The following is a 10,841-nucleotide window of genomic DNA, read 5'->3' as shown; positions in this document are numbered from 1 at the left end:
GAATGAAATCCTCAGACCCAGGGTTGGAGCCAAGGAACAGGCTGTAGTAGAGTAAGAAAAAAATCAGACCTTCAGAGGGGACGGGTCCCAAGGGAGGTTGCCAACAGGTGTCCCCTGTCTAGGGGTTTTTATGGGCTTGATCTAGATCTGTCCCCATAGGTGACTCGGAGGATGACATGGAAATAGGGATTTGGAAAGGAAGGCAATCAACTCTAGTATGTCTTCCTCAGAAAATCTGGAAAAGTGATTCTTAAGCCTTTGTTCGCACAGGGTGGGGGTGAGGGTCTGCTGGCACTAGAGGAAGTACCTTTTGCAGTTGGTCCTGTCTAGGGGCTGGTAAGGAACTGTCCTTGTGGATAGGAATAGCTGGGGTCAGAAACGAGGCTTCCCAATCCTCTCTTCATCCTCTTCCTCTCTTCATCCAGCCCTTTGCCTGGCTGCCTGTGGGTGACCTTTCTGTCTCAGTATCCACATTTTCCAGAAAAGAAATATAGGCCCAGAGAAGAGAAGACTGCGAAGCATTCATTATAGGATTTAACTGGTCTCACGATCATGGGAAGGCTCAGTATTTTAGCAATGACAAAATCTTTGGGGCCACATAGTGCTTTCCTGTGTACTGGTCTCTTCTGCCATCAGATCAAGGAGTTGGCAAAAGCTGAGCTAAGTCATTTACTAGTGGCTCTCAGCCCTGAGGAGTTATTAAAAATCCCAATTCCCAGCACATAATTTCTCCATATTTTTTAGAAATTTAATAATATTAATGATTTTTTAAAAAGAGAACCAGCATTTCATTTTATTGATTTTTTTTTTCCTGTTTTCAATTTCGAGTTTCTCTGCTCCCTATTATTCCCTTTATTCTGCTGATTTGGGCTTTTTCTTCTTCTTCTTTATCTAGTTTCTTGAAGTAGAAACTTAAATTATTAATTGAAGACCTTCAATTGAGAAATCTCTTGTGAAAGGAAGAGTCAATCGATGCAGCAAACTTTATTGTTGTTCTTATCTGAAGAAATTGCCACTGTCACCCCGGCCCTCCACAGTCGCTGTCTCTGAGCCGCAGGTAGCTGTCAACAAGAGACATTTGTTCACAAAGAACACCGCTTTGGGGTCATTCATTTTCTTTGTGAAACCATTGCTAAATATATTAGACTCCTATATGTTAGTTATATCAATACTGTTGTATAATATTGTTCGATGCAATTGCTTTTAAAATCAGTTCAAAGAAAAAAGGAGAAGAAATATGCAGATATATTTCATTTCATCATTACCTTTAATGATGCCTATTTATTTTGTCTGTGAATTTGAATTTCTTGTGTCACTTGCTTTCAATCTAAAGAACGTAATGTACTATATCTTTTCTTTTTAATTTTTTTTAGTTGTAGTTGGACACAATACCTTTATTTTATTTATTTATTTTTTTATGTGGTGCTGAGGATCCAACCCAGGGCCTCACACGTGCTAGACGAGAGCTCTACCACAACTGAGCCACAACTCCAGCCGCCGTAATGTCCTATATCTTGTAAGGTAGGTCTGATCACAGAAAAATCTGTTTATCTTAGAATGTCTTTCAGCTACATTTTTTAAAATTAATAAATCTTATTTTTATAGCAATTTTGTATTCACAGAAAAATGGAGTCAAAGATATAGAGAATTCCTGTGTGCCTCTGTCCCAACACATGCACAGTCTCCCTGACTATCAAAAACCCTCAAAGGGGACTACAGTTGTGATAACTGATGAACCTACACTGACACATTATTATTATCCAAAGTGCACAGTTTACTTTGGGATTCGCAGTGAACCTTCTGTGGATTTTTATCGATGTGTAATGACATTTTTCCAGCATCATGGTGTCAGACAGAACAACTTCCCTGCTTCAGAGATCCTCTGTCTTCTGCCTGTTTCATATCCATTTTTGAAAGCTACTTTTGCTGGGTATAAGATTCTTGACCTACAGTGTGTTCCCGCTAGCCTTTAACAATGCCATCCCATGGCTTCTTGCCTTCATTGCTTCTGATGAAATAAATGACAATCTTCTTGTGGTTCCTTGTATCTGATGACGCCTTTTTTTTTTTCTTTTCAGCTTTCAACACTTTGAAAAACATTGAAACTCCTTGTTTTTATTCTTGGATGTATATATAATACTTTTAATCAAATTTGGAATTTCTGGTGCATTATTTCTGTGAACATATTTCTTCCTGTTCTTTCTTTCCTCTCCTCTCCTGGTACTCCCATTTCATGTATGTTGACATGTTTAATAGTTTTCCCTGTTTTTTTGAGTTTCTGTTCATTTTTCATGGTTCTCTTTTCATCCTATTGAACATTTGTATTGGTTGATCTTAAAGTGCACTGATTCTTTCATCAGCTCAAATATATTGACAAATTCAACCTTTATTTCAATTATTATAGCCTAATCAGTCTTTGCAGGCTACTGATCCTGTGCATGGCTCAAGATTGCACAAGCAGAGGGATAGGTGGACATTGGCTTTTCCATGATTTAACATGGAATACGTAACATTTGGCCAAGCCCAGTTAATTCAAAGAGTTTAAAAACTAAAGAATTGAAAGTGTGACTCAGCTTGAATTGAAAAGAGTAAAAGCAGCCTGTCTGTTAATCCAGCCAGGAGAACAGATTCAGGCAAAGGTAAGTGCACTGTCCACAGAATACACTTCGTCTCCAAGGTAATGCTGCAGCTCAAAAATGCTACAATGGTCCTCTTTCGAGTGGTCACTGCTTTCTCATCAACCATGTCCCAGACCTGCTTTGTTACCTCCATCTTTTACTAGGGACACCCAAATGCTAGGCCACTCTTTCTTGCTTGTGATGGCATCCCAACCCCGACATAATCCCACTTTTCCTAATCCTGCCTTGGAAACAGCAGCCAGAACAGCACGGATCCTGCTCCCCTTCGACCCTCCTCAGATGGTCAGTGGGAGCTCAGACCTGGTAAGTCTCCTTCTTACTGAGCAGCATTTCACAGCTCTGCAGAATGCCTGCACTCCATTTATCAAGTCAGTAAATAAAATCTTGCTGGACTATTGGCTTATCCTTGATGTTCTTTGACTACTGAAGGTGTAACAGAAAGAAAATGATCCCTCGGCCGGCCCTGTGTTTGGGGGAGGGGAGAGTGGCAATGGTTGGTGGGTTACTTGTTTGTTTTTAGTGCATTTGTTTTGAATGATTTGATTATCAGTTTTTGATCTTAGGTCACAAAAAGGAACCCAGAATATCTACAGGTGACAGAAGGGAGGAGGTATAGAGTGGCTTAGGGAAAGAAATGAGCCCCCAGAAGTGTGGAGCTGTAGGGGGGATGGAGGGCTATTGTTCTGGAAATGCTTAAGGTAATGAGAAGGTCTCTCCTGGCGTCCAGGAATACCTGGCTGCCAAGGACCAAGCAGCCTCCCCCATTCCCACCTCTTTCTCAGGCGAGTATTCAAGGAAGAGAAAGAAAAGATGCCATATAGAGACAAGATTATGGATGAAGAGGAATTTTTATCCACATCCAAAGGCCCAGCAAGCCCACAGGAAGGGATGGCCCCAGAGGAAAGGGAAGCAGTGGGTGGCATGATGGGAAGGGGGTTCCGGGTCGTGTGGTGCTCTTCTCCTCTGCAACAGAAGCTTGGCAGCTGGCAGGCTGTTTGATGACCAGGCACATGGGGAGTACTCGGGTCCACGGGACTGGTCTGCTTTTAGGAGTCCTACTGGCCTAGGCACTATCCGGCAGTGACCAAACGTCCAGTCATGATTGACTTGTGTGCAGTGCTGGGCCTGCTGCTGGCAGGGCCTTGGTAGACCAGATGCCTAGTCTAAAGCTCCAAGGTTGACATGGGCAGTGACCAGAGGTGGCTCTGAAGCCCTTGCAATGGTCTGGCTTCCCTGATGGGATATCAACTACACTAGATCTGCCTCTTCTTAAGGGTCATCTCAAGCCATTTTGTTTGTCAGCAATCCATAGGACCTCACAGGAATTCAGTTTACTGAATTCAAATTAATTAAGAATCTTTGTATTAAGCAAAGTAAGAACTGAACACAGAGGCCTAGAGTGACAGTGGAGACCCCCTCATGTGGAGGAGAGGGGATCTTTGGGTCTTGCTGGTAGAGCACCTCCCAGACCCTGGATAGTCCTCCTGGTGTTTTAAGGTGTGGGAAAGAAGACAGATTAGGACCAGTAATGAAAGGGGAGCGGCCTGGGGCGGGAAAGGTGGCAGAACAAGATGAGCATTGTTACCCTAGGTATATATAGGACTGCACGTGGGAGGAGGCTACGTTGTGTACATCCAGGGAAATGGAAAGTTGTGCTCCATTTGTGTCCACTGAAAAAATAAATAAATAGATAAAGAAGAGTAATGAAGACACGAGTGTGCAGATTACTAGAGGAGAACGTCAAGAGAAATCCACCTACTGTGGGCCAATGGAGTCCCTATGGAAATCTCCTCACTAGGCTAGAATGGAGAAGTGCAGCCCCCACATCACACCCCCCACTAGTGGAAGGACACAGAAAAGGGCATTCTTAAGTCACATGCTCAAGGTCCTAAAGAAATTCATTCACCTCTAGTTTCACTCAACCCTTCTCACTCAGAGTAGCCACGGGAATGTTCTGGAATGGAGTCTCTACTATTCAACTGTCTTCCTTCGCCCAGGATCTTTCCAACAGACCCAGGCCCTCCACTGTGGCTTCCTGGGGAAACTCCCCACTTCCAACTATTCTTGGAGTCACTAGGCCACCAACCCCACTCCTTCCACATGAGCAATCTAGTCCATAGGGTTCCACCTCTTCTCCCAGGCCCCAGTTTCAGTAGACAGTCATAACATTCCACTCAAATTCAGAGGGGGGATGCTTTGGATCTTGCTGGTGGAACACTTTCCAGACCCTCATATCACACATTTGCATATCACAACATTATTAATATGCCAAAGGAATCCCTTCCCCTCCCCTATGATGGGATCTATGTCAATCAACTGCTTGCCCACCAAGACACTTGCTCCTCTTCTAAAACAACAGGGCTGTAGTCGGACATGGACACTCAGTTGAGGATTAGATTTCCTGAGCACGATTCTATTCCTATTGCTGATTCCTCTCCATGGGAGGGGAAATGATGTTTGCCATTTCCAGATCTGGGTTTTTTTTTTTTTTTTTTTGGTACCAGGAATTGAACCCAGGAGCGCTCAACCACTAAGCCACATCCCCAGCACTTTTTATATTTTATTTACAGAGAGGATCTCACTAAGTTGCTTAGGGGCCTCGCTAAATTGCTGAGGCTGGCTTTGAACTTGCAATCCTCCTACCTCGGCCTCCCAAGCCACTAGGATTACAGGTATGTGCCATCACACCCAGCGCAGGCCTTGATCTTAACACATTGTGCATTCATGTCACCAAGCTGAAGCAAGGATGGTGGCAGTTTGGCTTTGACAACACAGCATAGAACAAGCAATGATTTACAAGGTCCTGCACCTCTGACTGGAACAAAGAACAGAGTTGCTCAGTGATCTGGGTTATCCACATCCACACTGTAAGCCAGAGAGAAAGACAATTATTTGTTCTTTAATCCACAATAGTGTTGGGGTTTCTATCTTAAGTAATACAAATCTCTTTATCAAAATGTCCCTATTTTCTAGCTAAGTGAATGGGGACCCCAAGCCCTGATAAATAGGTACATTTTATAATTCTATCCATCACTGAAATGTCAACCAAGCATAAAATTACTCTTCTATGACTTTCCTTCCCACAAACACTCCTCACTCTTTTTCACCTGCTAGAACTTTCCTCAGCCTCCTCTGCTTGCTGGTTTGCAGCCACGTGATCTGTCATAGAGCTGCCATGCACCAAAAGCTTTCTCTTGTAGGCTCTGCTTTACTAGAGCAAGTCCCTGCACTCCATGTCACCAACATCCGGAAGACAGTGACTAAGGGTATCAATGATATAAGCCCCCCTGTGTTCTCTTCAGCATTTTTATTGATTGTGACTTAATCTCTTGAGGCTGATGGATGGGCTTAATATTAAACTGAAATAACTGGAGTTAGGAAAGAGATGAGTGAATTGAGCAAAAAGTGAAATGGTCCAGAATGGGCTGGCTATGAACACTTGATTTGTTTTTATCTGACACAAGACAAATATCTCGTCCTGGTTTTATAGCTCAGTGGTGGAGCGCTCGCCTAGTCCGTGTGAGGCACTGGGTTGGATCCTTAGCACCACATAAAGATAAAATAAAGGTGTTGTGTCCATCTCTATAAAAATTATTTCCAAAAAAGATAAATATTTTTTAAAGACTAAGTAAGTCAGAGTTATTAAAAATGTTGGGTAGAAAAAGCATGTGAAGTGCCTGGCTAACCTCCCCCAATTCTCTGCCCATTCACGTCTCTTCTTGGCCCCACATCAGACAGGACCTGGCATGACATGGCCGTGACCGACTCTTGCCTCACTGAGCCCTTGCACAAGATGTGTCTCCCCGACCTAATGAGTCATGGGTGGTAATGACAGGGATTGTAGCTCTGTGATTTCAAGCCCAAACCAACCCTGTGCCCGCGTCTTATCTCATGATTGCCCTCAGTCCACATCATTCTGTGCCCCTGACCCTGTCGTGTCATAGAAGACCTTGAGCAAGTATTTAATTTCTGTGAGTCTGTTTTCTCGTCCCCCTGGGACAATAGTTCCACTGAAGCAGAGGCTGACAGCTTGCTCCCCACACCCACCTCTGCTCCCTCCAGTCCACACAACTAGTTTCCTTTGGGGAGGAGTGTTTGAATCATGGTCCTTGAACTGCCCAGCGACAGAAGCACCCCTCTGCTGGGAACTCCTGGTGCAAACACCCCTGTGGAGACCACCCAGTCGCTGTGGCAAAGCCCTGCTCACAGGGAAGTTCTGTGCCTGCCTTGGGACCACCAGGTCTTGACTTTAAGTTCAGACACCAGCTGCCTGAGTAGAGAATTAGGGGTGTAAGCTGATGGTTATAATTGGGCCATTGATCTTTGACGTTGGATCGGTGTGCTTTGAAGAAACTTTCCCACAGAAAATCCCTTTGATGTTAAAACCTGTGTAATAAAAGTAGTGATCTGCTCAGGGTCATTCTATCTCTACCAGAGGGCGGTGCCCACCAGGCCCCTGCTTTGTCTCTCTGTGTGTCTGTTTGTCTTTTCTAATCCCCCAGGGCCCCTCGTGTGATTTTTCTGAATTAATGGCCATGCAGGTCACAGCAGTTTCCATATCCAGCCTCCTCCGCCATCAGCTGTGATCCTATGACTGAATTCTAGGCATGTGCAATGGCCTGGCCCACACAAATCCTCTTTCTGACTTCCTCCAAACTCTCCCCACCCAGTGAGAACATGGAACCCCTGAACCTACCTCGGGCAGAATCTGTAAGGAGAACCTGGATCCAAATAACTGCAGCCGACCCTGTGAGAGCAGGTCTAGGAACCAAGTGCCCCCTCTGGTTCACTGTGCCACCGTGGCTGAAAAGCAGTGCGTTCACTACATTTGTATGAACCGAATTCTATTCACTCTATTTGAGGTGTTTTCAAAAGGGATCCTCAGACTAGAAGATTGAAGAAGGTGGGAACTTCCCACAAATGAGGTGAGTCTGAAAAGTTGTGTCAAGGCTGGTTGAAAGCCAGTCTCCAGGATGTGACATTAGGGACAAGGAGTGGCCAAGGCCCATATGTCAAAACATCTCTTCCAAGCCATCTATCTACAGGGTACAACATGCCCCCAAATCAAGACACGTTTCATTGATTTCCTCAAAGGTCCAGGAATACCCTACTACGTGTAATTTCTAGAATGAATTATTAAGCAGCACATTTTTGAATACACAGAAATAAGAAAAGTGATCCCTAGATGCCAAGTTGGTTCCTGGGAAAGGTCTCATTGCTTTTCAGTTTTTCTGGCACAGAGTGGATGCCCCATGAAGCAGGGAGCATCTCCCTACCCCCAGAAATGTTGAAGTAGTCCCCCAACAGCAAGGGGACCCCAGCTGTACTGGCCATGGCCCTGGAGTTACAAAGGCCTTCAAGGTCTCTTCTCACCCTAGGAGTTCATGATTCTGAGGATAATTGTGGAGAAAGACTCACTCGTGCACCAGAAGTTACTTGGGTTTGGCCTGGTTGGGAGCCCAGACCATGTCTTATGATCAGGACCATATCCTAACCAGGGCTTGGTTTAAAATACAAGTTTCACTAGTGTGCAGACATGGCAAGGCCAACAGATCAGGGGACAATTGCATTGAATATATAGTTTGTCAGACTCACAGTTTCCTAGAGGAGGGGGACCGCCATGCCATGAGGGTCATTTGGAAAAGCACCAAGGTCAGTCAGGAGACATATGGAGTAAGAAGAAAACATGGTTGAGAGCCTTTACTGTGGTTTCCATGGAGGGGAACAGGTCAGCAGGGAATCAGGCCCCATATTAATTCGTTTGAATAGTTTCAAGGAACTCTGGGGCATAGAACTGTTTTCCCCTTGCGCTTGGCCTAGGGCTGATTAGAGTGGGGCATAACATTAGAGAGTGTAAGAGCCCCATCTAGAGACAGCTGGGAAGGGTTCTGGAATGGCTGGTTTGCATATGAAAGGCCAGATTATTTGTTATTATATATTCCTGGCCAGATTATTTGCTTTCTCTAGGAATGTTCTGTCCCTGAGAGAAACAGCCAGCAAAGGTCAGCAAGACCCCAAGATGGCAAAACACCAAAAACAGAATATAGGTCCCAAGGTGTAGCTCAGGGTAGAGCATTTGCCTACCATGTGGGGTGTCCCCAGCACCCCCCTAAAGAAAAAGAAAAAATAGAGAATATAAAGAAATGATTTATGTACCTGGCATCTGGCAGGCATTCAAACGTTAGATAAATAAATAAATGAATAAGTGTTTGTACCTAGGAGATCCTGAATGAGCCTTATGAAAAGGGAGTCAAGAGCAGGCCCAGGACATGAGGGCCCACAATGCAGACTTGGTACCAAAGCCGTCAGTCACCAGGGCTTTGGTGGAGCACGCCTGTCATCCCAGCAGCTCCAGAGGCTGAAGCAGGAGGGATTGTGAGTTCAAAGCCAGTCTCCACAACAGGGAGGTGCTAAGCAACTCCGTGAGACCCTGTCTCTAAATAAAATACAAAATAGGGCTGGGGATATGGCTCAGGGATCCAGTGTCCCTGCGTTCAGTTCCTGGTACCACCCCTCCAAAAAAAGGGACTTAGAACTCCAAGGACTAACAGCTCAATGACCCTGAGGGTATGGCTTGGGCTGTGGCTCCAAAAGATGTGTCAGCGTCCTAAACCCAGAACCTGTGAATGGGACCTTATTTGGGGAAAGGGTCTTTGCTGAGGACATTTATTTAAGGAACTTAAGAGGGACAACATCTAAAATCAGGGCAGACTCCAAATGCAATGACAAGTGTCTTTCAAAGAGAAGAAAAGGGAGCAGACACAGAGACCCAGGAGGAGCACAGCCTGCCAGCACCTTGACCTTGAACTCTTGGCCTCTGGGACTGTGAGAGACTCAATCTGTGTTGTTTGAAGTCCCAAATTTTGTGACTTTCTGATGGCAGTCCCAGAAAACTCCTACAGGGGAACATTCTGAGTAACATCAGAATGAAGACAGCTGTTTAGGCTGTTAAATAAAAGACCCGGGCTCTGTCTGAGCAGCATGGGCAAGTCCCTTGGTCTTTCTGGGCTATTTTCCTCGGAGGCCTCTGCCCATTCTCAGGTTCTCAGAGTCCCTTTCATGGCGGCTGGGATGACAGGCGTGCACCACCAAAGCCCTGGTGACGGCTTTGGTACCAAGTCTGCACTGTGAGCCCTCATGTCCTGGGCCTGCTCTTGACTCCCTTTTCATAAGGCTCATGTAGTCAGAGGCTTATGGTCTTGTGAGGGCTGTGGTAGCCCTGTGCCATGAGCTGAAGTTTGTCCCCCCCCCCCAGGTAATGTGGCTGCCAGTGCTGAGCACATGGCCACCTTCCATCCAGCAGCTGCCACCACGCCCTGGGCTCAAACTTATTAGAAAGGACACTCAAATAGAGTGACCTCATGTTGCTCCTTTTCATAGGAAACCAAGCCAAAAGCATTCCAGCACTTCACACAGGGAGGACCAGGTCCCGCAGGAGGAAGGTGTCAGTCACGGTCTAATCGTCTCTGGATTTTGGGGTATGGGTAGGGCTTTGCTGAGCACTGGCTGGGGAGGAGGCAAAGCCTCTCTTCCTCCTCCTCCTCACACACACATTTGGCAAAGGGAGAGTTTTAAGCTCAGACAGTGTCACTTAGAAACAGTGGCCCTCTCTGCTCACCCCCACCCCCTTAGCCATCATCCTCATGGCAGGCATTCGGAAGGCCTCTGGCCAGTGGCACTGGTCCCTCGAGATGGGATTTATTATTACTGGCTCAGCAAAGAGGATGCAGGGGCTCAGGTGGGAGGAGCGACTACTGTCCTTGGTTAACCTCCGAGTCCTTGGATGGTTTGTGAAGACTGGCCTTGGCAGCATGTCACACAAAGGTGCTCTGCTAGCCCTGGCAAGGACATGGGAGGCTGAGTTAGCTGCAGCTCAAGCAGAACCTGGGAGCATCGAGAAGTTCAAGGGAGTGTGCGGTATGGTTGTCAGGGCCCCTCTTTGCATTGTGCATGTATCTTCTGCATCATCGTCTACTCCTGAGAAGGATCTTGGGAATAGTTACAAAGGAAGAACCCGAGAAATAAAGACCTGAAGGTTTCTTGAATAGTCTGGAGGTGACATGCCTCAACCACCTGCTATCAGTAATAAAGAACCAGCTCTCAGACTGGGCATATAGCTCGGTTGGTAGAGTGCCTGCTTCGCATGCACAGGTCCCCGAGTTCAATCCCCAGTACCTACCACACACACACCAATATATATAC

Source organism: Ictidomys tridecemlineatus, chromosome 12 (assembly GCF_052094955.1).
Source record: "Ictidomys tridecemlineatus isolate mIctTri1 chromosome 12, mIctTri1.hap1, whole genome shotgun sequence".
NCBI classification, from domain to species: domain Eukaryota; kingdom Metazoa; phylum Chordata; class Mammalia; order Rodentia; family Sciuridae; genus Ictidomys; species Ictidomys tridecemlineatus.
Note: the sequence above shows the minus strand (reverse complement) of the source record.